This window comes from Sabethes cyaneus, chromosome 2 (assembly GCF_943734655.1).
Source record: "Sabethes cyaneus chromosome 2, idSabCyanKW18_F2, whole genome shotgun sequence".
Taxonomy (NCBI): Eukaryota; Metazoa; Arthropoda; class Insecta; order Diptera; family Culicidae; genus Sabethes; species Sabethes cyaneus.
In genome coordinates this window covers 196,403,187-196,427,210 of record NC_071354.1, presented here as the reverse complement: position 1 = coordinate 196,427,210, position 24,024 = coordinate 196,403,187, and the positions used below count along the sequence as shown (strand labels likewise).

At 39.8% G+C, this 24,024-nt stretch overlaps 1 protein-coding gene across 3 annotated transcripts in view; it reads left to right on the top strand.

Moving 5' to 3' along the window:
* LOC128738209 (uncharacterized) overlaps nt 1-24,024 on the top strand; it is a 402,077-nt gene that overhangs the window by 656 nt on the left and 377,397 nt on the right. The window lies entirely within an intron of this gene.

The following is a 24,024-nucleotide window of genomic DNA, read 5'->3' as shown; positions in this document are numbered from 1 at the left end:
GCAGTTAAAATGATAATTTAAAATGTCAATAATTGAAACACTTTTGAAGGTGATGCTTAACTATTCAGACTGACTTTGATCAAACTCAGCTGGTGAACAGGTACCTTTCACTGAAACTCAACAAACCAACCAACAAATGCAAACATTATGAAAATTATCACAAGTTTTTTGCGACTGTTGTTTGGAGTTTTCTGCTACTGACTTTTTGGCTAAATGTTTTCCTGTTAATATTTTTTATGAAATGTTGATATATTTTTTGAAAATTCGGAAAAATTTTGTTCGCTAGTAATTGGTGAAGCGAAAAAAATACACTTAATACACAGTAGACCTCTCGTTCGCCAAGAAGCCCAACAGTTTAAAAAACGTGGAATTTTTAGCAAACCTTGAAATCTACATCATGTGATATTTTCTAAATTTGCTATAAAAAACTAATAAATGGCACGGTTCTATGAAGAAAACGAACTGGACATTCAAGTGGAGTGAAATTTTTTGGCGGCCATCTTGTATTTGGTCGCCATATTGGTTTTTATCAAAAAATCACCTTTTTCACCACGAGCCCCTCAACCGATTTTTATTTTAAGACCACTATTAGAAAGCTAAGAAAAAATACTGCAAGAAACATTCATTGAATTAGGTGAAAAAAGCATGGAAACGACAAAACAACAAAAAGACGTTTACAAAGCGTCAAAAAGGCGATAAAACATACAAAAAAGTACTACGAAAAGATGACAAACACACGTCAGAAGGTGCGACAAAAAGGTAATAAAAACAACATTTTTGTTATCTTGACATTCAACAGGACGACGGAAAATGACAAAAAAGTAACTAAAAACGACAACAACAAAACGATAGCATAAAAACAAGGAAACACGACAAAATGACGACGAAAAGACGCCAAAACATCAGCAAAAAATAAAATAAAAACGGTCAAAAGTCGCCAAAAAACGATAAAAAGATCTATAAAAAGTTAAAACACGAAAAATCCATGAAAAAACGACTAACCTACGATAGAGATGATAGAAGACAGCAATTGGGCGTCAAAAAGGTAATAAAATTGCCCAAAGAACGATGAAAAGACAGCATGGATGGCAAAATGACGAAAACTTGACAAACGGGAAAAGAGGATAAAAAATGAAAGATGACAAAAATGCTATGAAATTCAATCGCCAGTGATCTCAATAGAAAAAACAGAATACATTGCTTTGCTTAGCTTAGGTAGACTGCCCGTAGCTGCACTCCGTGATTGGCCGAACATACAATAGAGAACACAGAAGACATAAGACTCAAAATAATTGGAATAAGTATATTTTGGCCGGGAATAACTACTCTAGAGCAATTTGAGATGTGAAAAATAAATCTATTGAAGAGGAATTAAAGAAAAATATCATGACAAAAAATGTGGAAGACTATAAAAAGACTCACAAATCCTACTAGTCTACTGGTACAATAATATTCGATGGAATAAAGGAGCCAAACGAACAAACGGTTAAAAAGTTTAATGATTAATTCATTGATAATATATGCACAGACAAACGAACAGCACTTGGAAGAGTAATCAACAAAAATTATCGTTCCGCACATTTTGTCTAAACACTAGCACCATCTCTGATCGACATTCCCAAATGTTAGCTTACAATAGGAGTATCCCTCAAACATACAAGTATTTTTTATGGGGCATTCCCCTCCTTTCGTTAAAAAGCGCTGCTTTGACGAATACGGAGACATTCCCAACCAACAATAAATTTGAAATAACTTATAGCGTGCGAAGAATTAGAGAGTGTGAGTGTTGTGTCTGTTTATCTGTGGTGTACGGCAGATACGAAACGGTATTCCAACTCAAATATTAGAACAACTACATCACAGACAACGTGTAACCGGTGCATGTGGAGATTGGAATGTATTTCAATGACACAGTTATGTGACATTGTTAAAGAACTGAAACAAACGGTAGAAAAAACGGTAGACACAAGACTTTCCAATAAACAGCTTACGGCACATTCCTGCGTTACGGGACACTATGCCCACCACACAAATCTGTTCCTACTTAACCAAATCTCTGCCATACAACTGGAAAGTAAAGTACCCTTAAGTCACCAATTTTACGAGCTATTTACCAAAAACTTGGTGAAACAAGAACCAATTTACACAGTAAAAATAATTGCTAATTGTGTCCCGTAACGCTGGAATGTGTCTTATTCGACAATTGTATAGCAAAAATCCGTAGTCCAAGTGCTTAATAAGCTATTAAACAACAAAAATGTTTCCTGGGAAATTGAAAATTGGCGGGTTTGGATCCAAGATCGAGGAAAGAATCACGATTGTTAGAGCTTCAAGAAAAAACTTGAAATCGTTATGAAAGGACAGTTAACCTGTATAAACTTGCAAAATATACCTGAGTCATAAAATGTTGAAAAAATCTTTCCACGGAGACAGCTATAAACTTGACATTACAAATTGGAAGTTCAATATTGAAAAGGGTAAATATACCGTAGCATTTTTTCTTGATTTTAAAAGAGCATTCGAAACAATCGATAGATTTGCACAAAATAGGAATTCGAGAAACTGTAAGGAATTGGTTCAATAGTTACCTCTCTAATAGATGTCAAAGAACTAAATACGGTAACACTCTTTCCGATTCGCGCAGGAATGACTGAGGAGTACCACAGGGAAGTGTCTTAGGACCGCTAGTCTTTACTCTTTACATCAATGACTCGAATATGCTGATATTTGCTGATGATACCAAAATTTATCAGACAACTGACTGCTTAGAATCAACGATTCAAGAACCTGAAATGGACCGGAAATAGATCACGGGGTATCTGGAACTGAAAAAAACTGAGTTTAGATTTATCGAAAACTAAATGGATGATAATAGGAAATAGAAAATATGCTGATAATGTCCAACTCAGGATAGCTGGAGCCGTAATTAAGAGAGTGAATGTTACTATGTATCTTGAAGTACTTCTCAGTAAAAAGCTCAGTTTTTCAGAACACGTAGATTACGTAAAAAGATAGCTATAAAGCATGGAGTATTGTGTGGAATAAGTAGATCTCGAATGTTTTTGTCCAAACTGACAGATGTAAAATCAGGCATATTACGCCTTTTTGATTATTGCGTAACGGTGCTATTGTTGGTGTAAGATACAGGTTTTAAGGCAAAGGTTTTGAAGGTTACAAAATAAGATTATGAGAATGTTTAGATGTGAACGACTAACACTAACAACTCTGATGTTGGATATGCGCCAATGGTTATCAGTGAAACAACGGAAAATCAACTTCAATGTTCATACAAAAAATGAAACCAGCTATAGAGTAAGGAGGGGCAAAAGTGCGATGGGGGTAAAAGTGCGATTCAATGATTTATCGGTGCAGATTTCGAGTAAATTGACTACATTGGTATGGATGGGTGACTGCTTTGACAGCTTGAATCTAACGTAAACTTTGGTTGCTTGCGAAGCATAGTTGCTGAGTTATGTGCAAATGTTATTTTAGGGCGGTTTTGATGTAATTTTTCGTTATACGGCAAATACGATATGTATCAACAGGAGGATATTACTTGATGAAAATTTGTGGCAGCGTTTTACATCCTTCACATATCTGTTTTGAAAATACGGTGAAAAGGATTTACAAAATATATTCCGCTTTTCCATAATTTAATCAAATCCCGTCAAGCGCCTAGCGGGGTAAAAGTGCGATTCACGGACGGGGCAAAAGTGCAATTCACGGACGAGGCAAAAATGTATAGCTAATTATATACAGCTTTAGGCACTACATTACAGATACTAGAAACAGAAGATCTGCAGAAAACTGTGTGCTCTACAGATGTTGGCCGAAGGAAAATAATGTTTTTAGCTGATGAAACATAAAACAAACGTTTGGAAAACTTTCGATCTGACGGAGGCTGCAATACACCAGCGTAAAATAGGAAAGGTGCAAATTGAGAATATTCCTGAAGATTGAAGATTGAAGATAATATGGTTTTGTTAGCTGTGCTGTGCTAATTTCATGGATTCGAGCGTCGCACTTTTGCCCCGCGGTATTCGCATTTTTGCCCCGCTGGTGGGGTAAGTTCGAAGCGGCACTTGATCAGAAAAATGAAGAATTTATTTTGCATAACACTATTATTCCAGATGATTTATAGTTGAATGTGAAGACATTGAGTTACTGCATCACTATAAAATATATTTTGTTGCTGTCCTTTAAATCTCACGAAAACTGATGACAACTTCAAACATTGCACTTATGCCCCACCCTGCTATATTGCCTGAGTATCTTCAAAGCGTGACATTGTAACGCCATTGGCGTAGACCCGATTTAGCACTCCGTCGTTTCTTAAATCCGGGCTCCTACCGATTTAATTTTAAACCACCAACCAGATTCTGAACTTGCACAAAATTCTGGACCACATTTTTTATCTGATTTTATTCCAAATTTTGCCACGAATTTTGGAACACATTTGTACTAGATTCAGGGCCAGATTTTGGACCACACTTTTGATTATATCTTGGACCTGGATCAGATTTTCGGCCACAGTTTTTTTTTATCAGTTTTTAAACCACCAATCAGTTTTTGGATCAAGTTTTAAACCATATTCCGGATCTGGACAATATTTTGGACTTGGACTTCCGAAGCGAATTTTTCATTAACTTTTGTTTCAGATATTAGAAGAGATTTGGACTAGACTCTAGACCAAATTTTTAACCACATTTTTTATCAAATTTCGAAACCAGATTCCAGACCAGGTCTGAAGCACATTTAGGTTTTGAATCAAATTTTGGACCACATTTTTTATCCGATTTTGGATTAGATTGTGCACCTGAGCAAAATCTTGAAGTTGCATCAGATGTTGAACCAGATTTTGTATCATATTTGGATCCGCTTTTTGGAACTGAACCGGAATATAAACCAGTTTTTTGGATCATGGACCAGTTTTGGATCACATTTTTTATCGGATTTTTATCCACCAACCAGCAGCCGAATTCCGGACGTAAAAGAAAAGAAAGAAGAAGAGATTTTTAGAATTTTCTTATTTTGGAATTCCGGCAAAAAGCTTTAAGAGAATCTTTGACGTTTAAAAAAGGAAAAGAGATTTTTAATCTCTTCGAAATTTTTCGTGTAAGAGAATTAGAAACATTTTTTTACTTGCATTAAGTATGCTTTAAATCTATTGTAAAACAATAAAAATTTATACTTAGAGTAATGAAGACAGCGATTTTATCACATTTTAATCGAGATTTTAATTTTAAAAGAAGATATTACCGCAGACAAACAGACGAGACACTCGTGTTAATTTCATCGTCTATTCAAGAACTACTCATTTTTCAAAAGCATGTTTCGCGACATGGCCACACCGCGGCACTCGAGTTTTTAGTATGAAACCATACATATGTAAAAACCTTACGGTATAAAACCATACTAGTAAAAGTTACTCCGTAATATGCATAACAGAGGCAGTGTGCAGGCAAAAAGTGTAGGACGATAGTTTTTAAAGCATTTTCTTCTATGCCATGTCAGTTCGTCAGTGATAGTCAGTGATCTTTGGAGTAGTATATTAATCAAAAATAGTCTGTCTGTGGGCGTTATAGATATCCACCCTTTAGGGTGATAATAATCTAGTTTTTGTTACGCTGCAAGTAATAAGCAATCGTTTGTAGATAATGCATCAATCACTATTTTTCTGTAACGGGAAATCACGGTAAAAATGGATAGCAATAAGTGTCAATTTTTTCGTTTTTTTAAATAGTAGCAATTTAATATTTAACAACAATAAACTAAGGATATAAAATAATCTTATTACCAAAATGATAAGTTTTTCACATAGTCACAATATTTATAGTTAATGCTAAAGCGTTGCAGTATTATCGAATCAACATCGGAACGAAAATTGGTCCGGTTAAAAATCGGAACGAACTTTTTTAGTCCGACTTTATTCCGGTCCAATTTGGCTCTGTTCCGGTTCCGGACTGGAACCCGTACTTCAATTTACGTTCTGATGTCGAACACTATTATCGATGTAAAGCTATTATCGATAGCGTTGATAAATTGTGGCAATAACCTCGCTAGATAGTGGTAATGAATCACTGATTTTCAACATATATTACATAAAAAATAGACCATTTGAACGTTTGTACACAAAGTCTTCACAAAGTTGCAAAACATGCCAAAGTTATAAACTTTGTTGAATACAATACCCCTATAATTGATTGCGGTTGGTGTAATCTTATAAACTGTTTAAAAATACGAGCGATTGTTTATTGAAATGTGTGTTTTGTAATATGTTATAATTTGTCTAATATACATTTTAACGATAACAGGCTTTCTTATAAAATATATATTTCAGCATATTAAGAACGTTTGAAAGCCGAAAACGGATATTTAAAATATGTTCTACAACTTTGTGACGCCATACTAAAGTAAGCCACTTTGCATGCATTAAAAACAAAAACGAAACTTACATTACCCTAATAGGTGAATACACAACTAGCTTTCAGAAAGATAGACTATTTTTAACTGATAAACATCACCAAAGACACCTCCGAAAATTAGGTGTTTGTGTTTGCACGCTATGCACGGTTTAGATATCTAAACCGCTGTGTGATGATTATATCTCCTTTTTGCATCAAAATGACAATAAAAATATAATAAAATTGCTATCTCCATTACTCGGAGCATACATTTTTATTGCTTTATATAGATTTGATACATTTTCAATGTAATAAAAATTTTCTTCGGTTTCTCAGACCCGAAAAATCTTGAAGAGATTAAAAATCTCTTTTTCTTTTTTAAACGTCAACGAGTTTTCTTAAGGCATTTCACCGGAATTCCAAAATAAGAAAATTTAAAAAATCTCTTCGTAAGTTTTTTGTTCGAAATTTGGCGGCAGTACAATATGTTATGAAACATTTTGGTTATTATAAATGAATTCAAAAGCTGTAAAAAAGTAAGTTGGATGATTTTTTCAACACATATTGGGGAGAAGTTAAAAAAAGCTCTCGAAGCCATCTAGCGGAGAATAGAAAAAACTGCATTTTCTCTTTCCGCAGACATCATAATTTTCTTTCTCTTTAGATGCTCGGAATACGGTAAAAAGAAAAGAGAATTATTGGTAGAGAAAGAGATTCTAAGAATTTCTTTTCGTAAAGAGATTTTTCGGAAATTTTCTTGAAGCACCGGAATTCGGCTGCAGATAGGTAAAATTCTAATCATAATCAGATTGGATGAGGTTTCGAATCAGATTCTGGACCTGGACCATATTTTGGACCAGGGTTAGTTTGTGGACAACATTTTCATTAAATTCCATTCGAAGGACTGCTAGTGAGGTTGTTCTATTTTTGTCCATATATATGGGTCATTCCACGGGAAATTTACAGTCAAAATTTTTTTTCTCTTCGGAATATTTTTTTTACGTTCTTTCAAAAAAATCGACACGTATTTTTGAATTTCGATATTACTGTTGGAATTCGCAAGATATGATTTTTTAAAGTATTGTAATCCGAAAAAATCACTATTTTTTAAATACTGATTGTAAACATAGTTTGTAATATCAAAAAATGACTTTCTACCAGATGTGTTCACTATTCCACAAGCTTTCAAAATTGGTATACCATACCTCCTCTCGATTGTTTTTCAATAGTTAAATAGTGCATTTTTATAAACAATTGCAATTTTTTCAAAGATGGAACTTTTTTTTCTCGATTTTTTTTATTTTAAAATATTTGTTCATCTTTCTCGAAGAAGTATGCAAAATTTAGAAATGGAGAAATGAAAACTCTGGAAGTTATGAGTTTTTATGTCTCAGCGCGTGTGATAATGTGAAGCGAGCGGTGATGCTCAATCGATGTTCTAACCCACGGGCAGCTTCATAACGAGGCCGCCTTTGATGCTATTAAGTGTAACGTGTCGTTGAAGCACGCGCGTTCGTCCGCTCGTTTGCATTAACGTGCGCCCCATACATACATACAACATTTTCATTAAATTTTGTAACAAAGTTTGCAACAGATTTGAACTAGATTCTGGACCAGAATTTGAACACAATTTTAATTAGATTTTGACCATATATTGGACTAGATTGCGGACCTGAACCACATATTGGTCCTCCATCTGATCCTGGGCCAGACTTTGAAACATATTTTTATCTAATTTGGACTAGGCTTTGGATAATATTTTGGACCACACTTTTGAATCAGATGTGGGACCAGATTTTGAACCACATACTAGACCAAGACCAAATTTTAAGCCTGGATCAGATTCTGGAGCATATTTTTAATCAGATTTTCGATCCAATTTTCCAGAGATCCAATTTTGGACCAGTTTCTGAGACTAGGTCAGATCACAAACCAGACAAAATTTTTGATCAAAGTTTGAACCAGCAACCAAATGTTGGATCAGATTTTGAACCAGATTCTAGACCAGGACCATTTTTTGGCCTTGAATTATATCGTGGATCACATTTTTTATTAAATTTTGTTTCAGAATTTGGACTAGATTGTGGACTATGTTTTGGATCACATTTTTATCAAGTTTTGGATTAAATTGTAGACCTGATTCCAGAGCGTCGTAGCGGGACATTGTGGCGGCCTTGGCGAAGACTCGATTTGGCGTCGCCTCGTTTCGTAAATCTGTGTTCGCTATTATTTCTTAGAATTAGATTAATCATACATGATGGATATAACCGAGGGTGCCTTACTGAGGTTCAGGCCGTTTTTGGTGCACCCTAGAGTTAGCGCCCTTGGCGGGAGCCAGTCTGGCCAACTGCACGCCGCGGCGCTGACTATCTTACAAATGAAGTTACACAATACTAACGAAGCTCCTGATTTCAGGTCCACCAACCTCAATTATTAAAACATATACGGCTCAGAGATCTATGAAGATCTTCATATATACAACAGTTTACCGTTGGATGTGGAATGTGAAATCTACAAGAAATATAATGAAGTTTAAGCGAATGGCAATTGTGGTAGAAAAATTCAGTATTAAAATAAAGACGACACATGCATATAAATTGGTCGTGGCGATTAGATAGATAGGATTCGTGTAGTTTGAAGTCTATCAAAATAGAATTGCTTGGATAGGAAAGTTTATTATGTTGCTTGGAAAGGCAAGACACGCAAAATAGTACCGGCGGTCTTTAGCCAATTAGAAGTTGCTCAAAAGAAGTAATAGTACTGCGAACTACATACGCATGAGTGTGATGCAACAAGTCACACAGAATAGATAAACAAAAATATGGAAAATGTGCAGAAAACATCAGTTTCAATTATCCAAAAGGTAAACCATCCCTCCCACTCCAAATATGTGTATGGTATAGAGAGAAGGACAAGAAAGGTCAGGGGCCATGATAGAAAAAATACCCCGAAAAAAAAACAATCAGAAACAACGAGATGACTTTCAAACAGATGCAGAAAATGCAATGTAGAAACGATAAAAGGACGGTAAAACAGCGATAACAAATGCCAAAAATGTAAAACAGATGACAAAAACACACCATCAAGAGCAACGTAAAACAACTACAAAGGTGACAGAGTCACATAACCAAATTTAAAGAAAAATTAACTGACCGTTATATGACTAGTTTCAGTCATTAATAAGTTGATATAACTGAAGTTATCGTAAATGTGTTGCTTGGGTAGTTACTAGACTAGTTGCGGGAATACAAATTGCACATTCATTATCTGTTTGTTTATTTGAAGACTGCGTATGATTCAGTCAAACGAAATGAGCCGTGGCAGATAATGCTAGAACATGGTTTTCCATTAAAACTTGTTAAGTTGATTGGTGCAGAATGGGCCAAAATCATGCGTCACAACGGGTGAGCCCTCAGCCGCTTTCATGACGTTGGATGAACTATAGCAAGGGGATGCATTCTTTAACCTGCTATGCAAAATTGCTTTGAAAGATACAATATGAACAGTGAATGTGGAAAGGATCTATCATCAAGAGATCTTACAAGCTTAACGAGGGACGTCGATATCATCGGATTTAACTGCGGGGCAGGCTCCAAATTTGGTGGATGTTGCAGTGGTGGTGATGCTCGTTAAACTGGTGTTCGAGGGTATTGGAGAACGGCAGTCCAGGACCGACAGTACTAGAGTATCATTGTTCGTTCGATGCAGGATCGATAACCGACTGTCACCACTATGGTTTACTAAAGTTGCATTCAAAGTAGTTGCAAAATGCAGCACCATGCCATGCAAGTTATCCTTTCTGTTACGATTCAAGGAAGTATTCATGAAAACCACTGCAATTATCAATGCAGTGAAGTTGGCTAGAAATATAAGAAGAGTAAAAGCATAAAAACAACCCAGTGGTATCAAACAGAAACCCCAAAAATGTAGGACCGTACCATAGTATATGTAACATTGTTCCCCCATAAGTAAGTGAAACGTTGCTGTTAAATAACTATACGTAGTTCACGAGAATAATTATCAATTAAAACGCACTGTTCTAAAATTAATACAACTTTGTGAAAATTACAAGCTGCAAACCATGATCATTAGTAGCCATTAGTCGTGCACCAGCCAGCCCATCCAATGGATTCGGAGGTCTGAAACCAAGCTGAAAATTCTGAAACTCGTTGGTTACAACGTTGGAACGTGCCTGAGCGGAAAATGGTACCAGCATCCGCAGCAGCGTTGCATCCATGGCATGCAGCAGCTGCTACTGCTACTACTTGTACCCTCGGGCTTTGTGAATTTAGTCGACAGCACGGAATGTTGGTGGAAAACTGTTTGCATCGGCACGTCGTGTCAGATACACAAATCTGAGACACCCATCACCATCCTATCTCCTCCTCCTCCTCCTCCATCTACTCCCATTGTGGGTGGAAAACATGGCAACCATTGGCAACAGAGCGCAACGGTGTAAATATTTGGCATACATTTGACAGGATTGCGGTAGCATCCAGCCAAAATGGTTCGCCATTTTCGCCAAGAGAAAATGCTACCTACCAGTCGTAGTCCAGTCGTGTGGTCGTAAAGAACGGTCCGTTTTTTTTGCTTTGAAAATAAACAAACCAATGCATGCACAGCAAAACAACATCTTTTCACACATCCTTGATTCATGGGGGCCCTGGTAAAGATTAACACTCCGTTAAACCCGCTGATATAGGGGTTTCACGGCCGAAGATTGTGGTTTCCGACCAAGTGGATCGTGTGCGGCCTTTGTTTCGCTGCATGCATGCATGCAGGAAACACCGAAAAGGATGAAAATAATTTAACACCTTCGATAAATTGAAACCATCTGGTGCTCACCTTCTACGTCGTTTGTTTGCGGTCAGTTCGACTGCCGTTCCAACTGCGTCTTTCGGGCGACCGGGCGGTATATTGAGCCGTTTAGCGGCAAATTGCAAACCTGTTATAATGGTTACGCGTTGACCCTTTTCTACAAGCTGGCTTAGTTCGCCGGTGCGGTATATGTAGTTGATACCGTCGAGTCACCTTTCGGCAAATGGCCACTGTTTCAGGGTTTCAGTGTTGGGAGCAAATTGAAAATATTGACCCTTTATAATGTCGCTTGTTAAGTAAATTTAAGCGAAAAGCTGTCCGGTGTTTGTTTGCTACCGCTAACATATGTGACCCTAGAGAAATGTTATTGTCTTGTCAACAGACTTCACCACTGGAACAAAATTACGTACTGTTCCAAGTATGTGATTGCATTCATTGCCCGACACAGACTGCAACCGGCAACGGTTGCTCGAGTGCATCCCAGAGGTGTGGTCATGAATAATTAACATCCATTCAACCGACACGAGAAAGCCGGAACGGAAGAACATCACTGTTTTTGCTTTCCCTTTCCGCTTCCACCGCTTCGAAAGGAGGTGGAGAAGGGGGAGCTGGCGGGATTCGCACATGTGTGTCCAAGTGACTTCATTTAGACACGATTCGGTTTCGCAAGAGAGTGTCCGGAGGATGTTTTGCTAACGCTTCGGGCGGCGCCACCATGGTGATGCTGTGAGCTGTTGATGAGATAACGATTTCTTCGGGGAGTAACCGGTGGGTTTGGGTGGGTTCGTACCCAGAATTCGTTTTCTAAAAACCTCTGTTTTGCAGGAATGGCACGTTTGGTTTTGCGGAATCGGAAAAGTCCATCTGGAAAATAACACCGCACACAAAAACCTTATTTGCATGATGCTCTTAATAGTGTCTGCAGATCATTGCAGCTGGAATTTGTTTATAGGAGACTAGACCACTGCGACCAGCAGCTGGAATGATATGCGAATCGTTTTTCTATAAGGATAAGGATAAATTCTGGTTTTAAATTGACTATGATCAGCAATCGTTGATTGAATTTCAATATTTTGATCAATGCATTGGTAGACAAAAGGGTAAAACTAACTTGGCCAAGAGCCTAGAAGCTCTCTTAATTATTATTTTTTTGGTATGAGATTGAACCTCTTTTTATGTAACTGAATAGTTTACATGAAGCATGTGTTTTTTGGAAAACATTGTAAAAATGCCTTACGTCATTGCTTTTTACATAATGAGACAACCAGTTTGGCTGTTTTTCTCAAGCGTCAGCCGCAATATATTCAAGATGCCCACTCACCGGATCACTCCTTTAATGGCGTTATCAAAAAACATACAGGATAGTCCCTTGTCGTGACCCTCGTAGCACATACCTTTGATCCACCACGACTGTCTAGAAATCCATTCACGTGCATTATCTGTCATAGCTGTTCGCGCTCGACTATGTCATATCCTGCCTTGAAATCCTCGAAAACATGATGCGTGGTCACGTTCAGCTCCCGGTAGTTTTAAAGGATATGTCGGAGCTTGAGAATCTATGCCTATAAAGAAGGATTTCTGTCTGTCTGTCTGTCTGTATGTTCCTTATAGAATCGAAAACTACTGAACCAATCGGCATGAAAGTATGCATCTAGAGGTTTTTTGGGGCCAGGAAAGGTTTTAGTGATGGTTAGAAACCCCTCCCCCCACTAAGAGGGGGGGCTCCCATACAAATGAAACACAAATTTCTGTATAACTCAACAACTAATCAAGCAAATAGAACAAAATTTGGGATGTGGGTGTTTTCGGTGACAAGAATTTATTCTATGGTAAATTGAGACCCCTCTCCTCTTTATAAGGGGAATTATAATTCCTCTCCTCTTTAAAAGGGGGGGCTTCCATACAAATTTCCTCATAACTCGAGAACTAATCAAGCAAATGAAACCAAATTTGGCAGGTGAAAGTTTTCTAGGGCAAGAATATTTTCTATAGTACATTAGGACCCCTCCTCACTTTAAGAGGGGGGGCTCCTGTACCAAAGAAACACAATTTTCCTCATAACTCGAGAAGTAATTAACCAAATGGAACCAAATTTGGCATGTGGGTGTTTTTGGAGACAAAAATTTTTTCTATGATGAATTGGGACCCCTCCCCGTTTTAGGAGGGGGGATCCTATACAAATGAAATACAAATTTCCTCATAACTGAAGAACTAATCAAGCAAATGGAACAAAATTTGGCATGTGAAAGTTTTTGAGGGCAAGAATATTTTCTATGGTGAATAAGGACCCCTCCCCACTTTAAGAGGGGGGGCTCCTATACAAACGAAATACAAATTTCCTCATAACTCGAGAACTAATCAAGCAAATGCAACCAAATTTGGCATGTGAAAGTTTTCTAGGGCATGAATATTTTCTATGGTGAATTAGAACCCCTACCCACTTTAGGAGGGGGGGCTCCTATACAAATGAAAATCAAATTTCCTCATAACTCGAGAACTAATCAAGCAAATAGAACCAAATTTGGCATGTGGAGGTTACTGGAGGCAAAAATTTTTTCTATGTTGAATTGGGACCCCTCCCCGTTTTAGGAGGGGGGATCCTATACAAATGAAATACAAATTTCCTCATAACTGAAGAACTAATCAAGCAAATGGAACAAAATTTGGCATGTGAAAGTTTTTGAGGGCAAGAATATTTTCTATGGTGAATAAGGACCCCTCCCTACTTTAAGAGGGGGGGCTCTCATACAAACGAAATACAAATTTCCTCATAACTCTAGAACTAATCAAGCAAATGGAACCAAATTTACCATGTGGGTGTTTTTGTAGGCAAGAATATTTTCTATGGTATATTTTCTATGGATTTCCCCACTTTAAGAGGGGGGGGGGGCTCCTATACAAATGAAAAACAAATTTCCTCATAACTCGAGAACTAATCAAGCAAATGGAACCAAATTTGACATGTAAGTGGTTTTGGACGCAAGATTTTCTTCTATGGTGAATTGAGACCCCTCTCTTCTTTAGAAAGCGAGTTATGACTCATCTCCTCTTTAAGAGGGTGGGCTTCCATACAAATGAAATGCAAATTTCCTCTTATCTCGAGAACTAATCAATCAAATGGAACCAAATTTGGCATGTGGGAGATTTTGGAGTCTTGAATTTATTTTACGATAGTTAGAGACCTCTCACCCCTGTAGTAGGGGGATATGGACTCTCATACAAATAAAACAGAAATTTTTGCGAAACTCAAAAACTAATCGAACTCGAGAAATTCGAGACTCTTCCATAAAACATTAGTCAATACAAGACCACGAAAACTATCTATAGTAACACTAGATCATTCAGGACGAGACGGTCGCGACTCGCGAGTGTTGCCGGTGACCCGCCGTCGGAAGCGCCTTCCACTGGGGGGCTTGCAAAACTCGAGATTGTGACAAAGATCATCCGAGATTCATGATTTATGTACAACACAGGTTAATTTGTGGCAATACGAAGTTTGTCGGGTCAGCTAGTTTCATATATAATAATGCGAGGCTCCATAATTATCCTATGAACTCTCTTGCTATTAAGGATAGCTGCCATGAGACCTAGAAAAGTACCTTATAGACGGCGTTTCGCAACAATTACGGCAATCAAGTCGATTGTCCTTTTTGTCCTTTCCTCTTCCATCCATTCCTCTGGTAATTTACAGCAACTATAAGCAACACGAGGGTGGTCATGCTATGCTACGCTTATATTTACGCGCGTCATCAGCCCGGAATTGGTGGTCTTGTTCTTCACAATCTTGTTCTCTTCATCACTTGCTGACATTTTTCGTCAAACCAGTCAATTCATGCACTCGGGGTTTCTTCAGCTCGCACGCAAAAGCGGATCGAGTGTATCCCCATCCATTTTTGAGGATCGAAGCGTTTAGCTCCACAGAAATATTTTTTTAAATGGAGGAGAAAGAGTGGAAAGGAAGGGGGGGGGGTAATAGGTAGCTACGCTTAACAAGTTGTCTTTGTGACTCATGCCTTTTGTCCAATGCTGGAAGGTGCATGGGTCGAACCAAGCTATAATCTGAGATTATAACCGGATTTGAACCCACAACACCCGCTAGGGCATGTGGCTCGTTGGTACGCCTTCCTTTCCACTCTTTCTTCTCCATTCCCAAAAAATCCTTCTTCATTACTTTTCCTTACCGTCCCTTCATCAATTGTAGAACCATCGTTTCAAAAAATATTAATATATGCCTGACCGCATTTCAAGGTCAAAAGACTAAAAAACACGAGTTTGGTCAATTTCATAGGAACGGAACCTTTTTCCGAAGACCCGCGCTGGGAAACGCGGACTAACACGCTTACGGACGAACAACGTCACACGCAGTACCTTGCAAGCAGTGATGCCAGGTCTTCGGATTTAGGAATTTTCACCGGACCTACGGATCAAGTGCTCAAATCTACGGATTTTCATAAACTTTACAGAAAAAATTGAAAGCTTCATTTAGTGACAAAAAGCAAGAGTACGCTAGATGTAGTGAATACACTCAAGTCTTTTTTTACACGGTTTGTTTTTTTCAATAACTCAAGAACGGTGCAACTGAGGGACCATTTACAAACTACGTGACGAATGTCGGGCCTCTCCCAAATGTATTGAGAAATAAATGAATGGTCCTTAAGTTGCCCCGTTCTTAATAATCGAAAAAACAAACCGTGTAAGAAAAGTACTTGAGTGTATAATATCCCGAAATGCATAATTTTATTTTTCCTGAGAAGAAAGAAGCGAACAGAATAGTTTACTTTAATGTTTACGTTTTCTTGAAAAAGTCATGCTCGTTTTGCTCACCTTTTTGCAAGAGAGCCGAAAATCGGGCAAAAATCTGGCACATTGCCAAATGTCTGCAAGATTTTGAGTTTCGTCTGTCTGGCGCGCACTCAAAAATTTGGCAAAATCCAAATTTATCTGGCATACGGTAACTCGTGCTGTTTCAAGCACTCGTCTCCATTCAACTCGGTCTTGGGCCACTCGTCGCCAATTTCCTAGTCATCTCAGAAGTCGCAAATCGCTTTCGACCTGGTCGAGCCATCATGCACGTTGGGCCCCCTGTCCCTGGTGCCGGTGGGGTTGTTGAAGAGGACTATTTTCGTCGCACTGTCGTCTGGCATCCTTACGACGTGTCCGGCCCACCATAGCCTGCTAACTTTCGCTAGATGTACGATGGGAGTCTCCCCAAGCAGTGCCTGTAGCTCGTGATTCATAGCCTCCGCCACTCTCCGCTTTCAGTTTGTACTCCGCCAAATATCGTCCGCAGCACTTTCCGCTCGAACACGGCAAGGGCGCGTATGTCCTCCGTGAGCAGCGTCACGGCTTCCAGTCCACAAAGAACTGCTGGTCTAATAAGGGTTTTGTACATTGTTAGCTTCGTGCGGCGGCGTATGCTTCCTGATCGTAGCGTTTTACGAAGGGCAAAGTAGGCCCGATTTCCCGCTTGGATGCGCCGCCGGATCTCCTTACTAGTGTTGTTGTCGGGGGTCACCAGCGATCCCAAATACACGAACTCCTCTACCACTTCTAATTCGTCGCCGTCAACGGTTACCGTCCGTGAGAGGCGCGCGTTTGTTTCCTTTGAGCCTCTTCCTTTCATGTATTTGGTCTTCGACGCCTTTATTTTTAGCCCAATTCTCCTAGACTCCGCTTTCAGTCTGGCGTAGATTGCCTCCGCCGTCGCAAAGTTCCTGGCAATGATATCGAAGTCATCTGCAAACCCTAGAAGTTGGCAACTCTTGGTAAAAATCACCCCCTCAAGAGCGATGTTGAACAGCATGCAGGATAGACCGTCTCAACCCTCGTCGCGTCTCGAAACACATCATTCGATCCAATGTAGCTCTGATCAGTCGCGTCAGTTTGTCCGGAAAACCGTATTCGTGCATTATCTGCCATAGCTTGTCTCGATCGACTGTATCGTATGCTGCTTTGAAATCAGTAAAGATGTGATGCGTGGGCACGATGTACTCCCGACATTTTTGCAAGATCTGTCGGATAGTAAAAATTTGGTCCGTAGTTGCGCGAGCCCCCATGAAACCCGCCTGATAATTCCCTACGAAACCTTGTGCTATCGGTGACAGCCGGCGTAACAGGATCTGGAGAGTACCTTGTAGGCGGCGTTTACCAGCGTAATACCACGATAGTTGCAGCAGTCTAGCCGATCACTCTTTTTGTAGGTAGATGGGACAAACCACTCCTTCCATCCATTCCTCCGATAGCTTTTCCTCCTCCCAAATCCTCGAAATAACCCAGTGTAGAACATTTGCTAGCGTTTCTCCGCCATGTTTATAAAGCTCTGCCGGTAGGCGGTCCTTCCCAGCGGCTTTATTGGTCTTCAGCAGCCTGATTTCTCGTTTGACTTCTTGGAGATCAGGTGCTAGGACATTACTATCTTCCATGGGCGTTCCTAGGCTAATTTTCGTTGCGCCTCCTTCTGCGACTTCGCCATTGAGGTGTTCATCGAAGAACTGCTTCCATCTGTCGACCACCTCGTTTGTAATTAGGTTCCCTCCCTCGTCCCTACACATGTCAGGTTTCGGTGTGTAGCCCTTCCGATTTTGGTTCAGCTTCTCATAAAACTTGCGCGTGTCATTAGCTCGGAATAGTTGCTCTAATTCTTCACGATCTCTGTCCTCCTTTTGGCGCTTTTTTCTCCTCAGGATCGTGGTCAACTGGTTCCTAGCTCGTCGGTATTTGGCCAGGTTCTCTAGTGGCAATACTTAGATAATATTTCCAAGCATTTTTTTTCTCCTCCACCGCTTGTTGGCATTCCCCATCAAACCAATCATTTTGTATACTCCGAGGCTCAATACCTAGTGCTGCGGTAGCGGTAGCACTCTCCGATAGCCGAGCGTATTCTGCGCCAACTGTCTTCGAGGTTTGAAGCACCTAACTCCTCGGAAGAAGGCAGTGCCTCATTCAGTACTCGCGCGTTGTTCTCGGCAGCTTGCGGGTTATTTAGCTGCCTGATGTTCAGCCGAGGAGGGCGGCTTTGACGTGTCCGGTATACGGTGGACAGCTTTGAGCGCACATGTACTGCTACTAGGTAATGGTCAGAATCAATATCCGCACCTCGACGGGAGCGTACGTTCGAGATGTTAGAGAAAAACCGGCCCTCTATGAGAACGTGGTCAATTTGGTTCTATTCCGATTGTTCCAGTCCGAATTTCCTTGTTCTTCGTTCTGTGCTTGTTTTTTATGGTAGCCTACCCCCTCTTTCACCGGAGGCACACCGGAGGGCCAACGAAGCTCGAAAAAGTCCTCCATCCCTGTCGCATACGACCTCGGCTACCACCGGGTTTGGTTACCCGATCTCCACCAAGGTTGCTCGTATCTCGGCTGGTACCACAAGGAGGTAGGGGTAGGAGTTGCTGAATAAGAGGCTATGAACCACTGTAGAAACCTTTGTTAGTGAATACCAATGCGGTTTTAGTGAGGGACGTTCCACGACGGACCAAATTTTCATCTTGCGACCAAACCTCGATAAATTCCGGAAATTCAACTTAGTCTTTATCTATAGACTTCAAGGCGGCGTACGATTCCGTTAAATGCATTTCAGTTTTGTTAAATTACACATAAGAAAAAAATGTCCCCGTGGACAAACAGGGAGGGTGGTAGAGCTTGAGTAAATGTCCTCGCTTGTCCACGGTGGGGGACGGGGGTTGAAAATTGGTATTTTTCTGTCCACGTGGTATCTGGATGGCCCCTTAAGCACCGAATCAAAGTGACCAAAATGATCAAAAAAAGTGTTCGACTATTAGTGCAAAGTGTTGTTGGCCGACTCTATTTGAGTTACAGGGGCAACCATTCAAACAGTGTGGAGTTGATCTGACAACACTTTGTTTTTCTCATGGTCAGCTTTATATGTCATGTCTCAGATTTCAGGATAGGATGCAGTACTAAACTAATAAATAAATAAAAAGCTGTGTACAAAAAAGTACAATAACAAAACTATTCATTTACTACGGGCGGGGCGGCCGTTGTTAAAAACGGAAGGTGCAAATAGGAAAAATGTCTTTGTTTCTTTTTTTATAGGGTTTCATAGGGATTTCCGTAAAGAAAACAGATGTGCAAGGGGCCGGGTAGTCAAAAGAGGGGAAACTGACAAATGATGATGAACCTCCAAAAGAGGAACAATATGTTAATATTCTTGCATTATAAGCATTTCGATTATAATAACTGATGTACAAGTGGCTGTGAGACAAAGGTGCCCCGAGTAAGATCGGGCACTCAGCTAGGTTTGAATTAAACTCATTAGTAAAATCGACCAAACTGCTAAAGAACAGGACAAAAACTCCGGATTTTGTTGGAAAAAACGGAAACGAAAAACTTTTAGCTTCGGTTTCATTAAGATGGCGGAATGTTTCCGTTTCGAATTGACAAAGTTCCAAAATCCTTTAGAATTTCTATGGAGCTAAATTTATTTGGCTTTCAGGATTTGGGAGGATGAGAAACTACCAGAGAAATGGATGGCAGAAGTAGTTTATCTCAATTGTAGGGAGGTCGGCTGGATTGATGTAATTTTTGCTGCTTGTTGATTAAGCCGCTCTACACCATCTACAAGCTGCTCTCAAAGACTTTGTTGCTTCGTTTACCTTCAATAATAAGATATCTTTTCGGGCATCTTTTCAGAAGGGCTTTATGAAAGCCGGTACTACCACGGATCATATTTTCACAAGATGAGGAAGAGGGGGGGAGTAGTCCAAAAGTTTAATATCCAGTGACGCTGCAGGCCATTCTTAGGAGGAGACGAAACCTGGTAAATTTGCCTGACACTACTTCCTATTGAAAGTGTAATTCACTAGAAAGTAAAATACCATTCTAGCGTAGGGAAGTTAACAATCAAACCATTATTAGTGTGGAATTAAAAATTAACTTTAACACTTACTTTAGCAGCCGAGAGCCGGGGTGGCTCTTGCCGTATCAAGAATTGCTCTCCATTGTACTCGGTCCTGGGCTACTCGTCCCCAATTCGTTGCGCGTCAGACGCAAGTCGGCTTCAACTTGGTCGAGCCATCTAGCACGTAGGATCCCTTTATTCCTGGTGCCGGTGGGAACAGATTTCACTGCACAGTCGTCCGACATCCTTGCAACGTGGCCGGTCCACCGTAGTCTCTCAACTTTCGTCAGGTGTACGATGGGAATCTCTCTAAGCAGTGCCTGTAGCTCGTGATTCATACGTCTCCGCCACTCTTCACTTTCCGTTTGTGCTCCACCAAAAATAGTCCGCAACACCTTTCGTTCAAATACGGCAACTGCAGGTATGTCTTTCGTAAGCAAAGTTACTGCCTCAAGTCCGCAGAGGACTACTGGTCTGATTAGCGTTTTGTACATCGCCAGCTTTGTGCGGCGGAGTATGCTCCTTGATTAAAGCGTCTTGTGGACGGAAAAGTAGACTCGATACATTCAGCTTGAATGCGTCGTTGGATCTCCTTACTCGTATTATTGTCGGCGGTGACCAGAGATCCCTAATATACCAACTCTTGAGCCACTTCCAGTTCACCGCCGTCAATAGTCACTGTCCGTGGGAGGCAAACGTTGCTTTCTTGGAGCCCCTTCCTACCATATATTTGGTTTTCGACGCATTCATTTGTAACCCTATCCTCCTAGCCTCCGTTTTTAGTCTGGCGTAGATTGCCTCCGCCGTCCCAAGGTTTCTAATAATGATGTCGAGGTCGTCTGCAAAGGCTAGGAGTTGGCTACTCTTGCTGAAGATCGTTCCTCTCGTTTCGATGCCCGGTCGCCGGATTACACCTTCAATAGCGATATTGAATAACACACAGAACAGTCCATCTTCTTGCCGCAGCCCTCTGCGCGATTCGAATGGACTCGGGAGTGTCCCACAAACGCGTACGTGGCACTTCACTCGCTCCGGAGTAGCTTTGATCAGCCGCCTCAGTTTATCCGAAAAACCGTACTCGTGCATTATCTGCCATGGCTGTTCTCGTTCAACTGTATCGTATGCTGCCCTGAAATCCACGAAAATATTATGCGAGGGCACGTTGTACTCTCCACACTTCTGGAGGATTTGTCGGAGAGTATAAATTTGATCCATAGTAGCACGAGTTCCCATAAAGCCCGCCTGTACTGCCCTGCGAACTTTAACACAGTGTTATGTAAAAAGCAATGTAAATTTTCCCTTCCAGAAAAAAAACCAAATTTATTTTTTTTTTTGCTTGCCAAAGCAGACTCAGTCAGCTTGCGGCTATAAATTTCTAAATAGCAAGTTTTTCCCTTAAAATATCGTATAACTTTGCTGCATACGCGCGATCATTTTACGGATCTTGTGACAAATATCTAATTTTCATCTATTTTCATCGGAAAACAAAAATTTGCAACCCGCAATTGTGCATTTCATCTAATATTTTAATAACAAAACAATGATTACCAATTTGTTAAGGGGACATAAACGACTAAATTTTTTGAAAAAATCGTACATTTTTGTTTCAGATTTTGATTCTGCAGTCTTTTCCGCTTATTTTGATACTAATTTTGTAATGATCCGACCACGGGAAATGGCCGGAAAACGATCGAGCACATAAGCATTCCGATTTGCGATGAGGAACAACCTCGTCGGAATAAAACGCTGCTCCTGTAAAACCATGATTTTCAAACTTGATGTACCTTTTTCTCAGAAACTACTCAATGTATCGGAACAAACTTTTTTTTGTTTTGTTGGTAGAAGCTTGGCAAAGACTTTCATAACTTTTAGACTTTGTAAACGAAACACAGCCAGAGAAAAAGAAAACAAATTTTAATTTTTTCATCTTTTTTTCTTCTCTTTCTTTTTTTTTCAAGCTGTGTGTAGTTTACAAAGCTTAAAAGTTATAAAAGTTTTTGCCAAGCTTCTACCAACAAAACAAAAAAAAATTTGTTTCAATACGTTGTGTAGTTTCTGAGAAAAAGGTACATAAATTAGTATCAAAATAAGCGGAAAAGACTACAGAATCAAAATCTGAAATAAAAAATTTACGATTTTTTTAAAATATTTAGTCATTTATGTCCCCTTAACAGTTCAATACACCTTAAATGAAAAGTTCATGGATTTGCTCAAAATTGTGTTATCTGACTATAAACAGAAACAAAACACTGACAGTAGTGCTAACTTTTGTACCAGTTGAGCTCGGTCGGTGAACTGAGAGAATAAAATGAGTGTAAAATTCAGCTTAACTATCGAAGCAATGGATTAGAACAAGCAAATTCAACAGTATCTTGCTAGTAGAGTTCTGAATTGAGAGACTGGCCATGGCAACACAGTAGCTCGCGAGAACTTGTCGTCATTAAACCAGCGACACACGTTTCACATAATCAGTGAGTGTCGTTGGTTTAATGATGCGAGTTTTTGGGTGACATGGCCAGTCTCTCAATTCAGAACTCTACTTGCTAGCAGTAATTAAAAACTCATTTCACTGTAACAATTTATGGATTTTACAGATTTTTTTACACGATGGATTTTATGGATTTTACAGAATTTTTTACACGAACAACTCATTTTAAGCATTATAAAAATCGAAATTTAGCTAAACAAACAGGCCGCTTACACTGTCTGAATTATCATCTACAAAGTTGAACAGTTAAGTTTCAAGCAGTCGTTCTCGTGTTCAAATTTTACATAGACAAATAAAACTCAGATTGATGGCGCCCGGCCTGTTACTCCGGCAAACCAAACTATGCTCATTCCGTTTCAGGTAGCCATCAGTAAACGAAACTTGCATCCGTCAAACATAAAAGAAAAGATAGATAATTTAACCAAACCGTCAAATATTCCCGTGAAAAGGGAAAACAATCCTCCGCTTGTAACCGTCACGTCAGATAAACAGGATTAAAAGCCTTTTTCGATTCCTACTCTCTTTCTGAGGAACATTCTAGGAATCCCAGTTTTACGAGTGCTCTGCTATCTAACCAAAACAAAACGAAGAAAAGGACCCTCAACGGGACGGATCGTTGAAATTTAGAACGGTAATAATCTACTGTCAAACAGACAGCACTGCACGGCAGGCGATCAGTGGCAACGCACAGCTGGGTGTCTCTTTAAGGTGAAAACTATGCACGGCTATTTACTGGTTATGTTTCGATACCTTTTGATGATACGGCGATAGAAACGGTTATCACAGAACAAAAAAAAACTAAAATAATGGATCCATAAATCAGATGAGCAATCATCAAAGAATCAGCAGCACTAATTCGTGGGTCGAGAAGCTCGAAACAATGTAACCGTTCTGCCGGCGGAGGTTTAACTAAATGTCATGCCAGTTGTTTGTAGCGAAATTTCCAACTACAATTACATTCGTGACAGGCACGTGAGCGACACAATGAACTCATCAATCATCGCCACTGACTGCCCGTTGTTGTGTGTGAATTGGTATTTTTAAGACGTAGCTGAAAGCTACGCTACCAAAGGCAAAAATGACAGCTATTTTCACTTTCCAGGGAAACGCGGAAGTTTGCCTAAGCGTCGCGTCGGTGGCGTTGACTGTCGTCCATACAGTAGCTCTATTCATAGAACTTGCCATCATATCTACAAAGAGAGATCTCTACAGTTACTTTGCCCTATAAAGGATGGATGCATTTGCCAGCACCGCTCGTCGGCCTGGCCAGGCCTAGTCTGGCCTGGCATGGCAAACACAGATGATTTAGCTAGACAGATAGGTACATATAAACCTGCTGGGCCCCGGACCGCGTTTAGACTAAGCAGAGGCAGCGTAAAATAAAACATGTTCTAATTCTGGACGGATCGTCACTCCGAACTACCACCACTTGGAGCGGTGATCCACGCCGT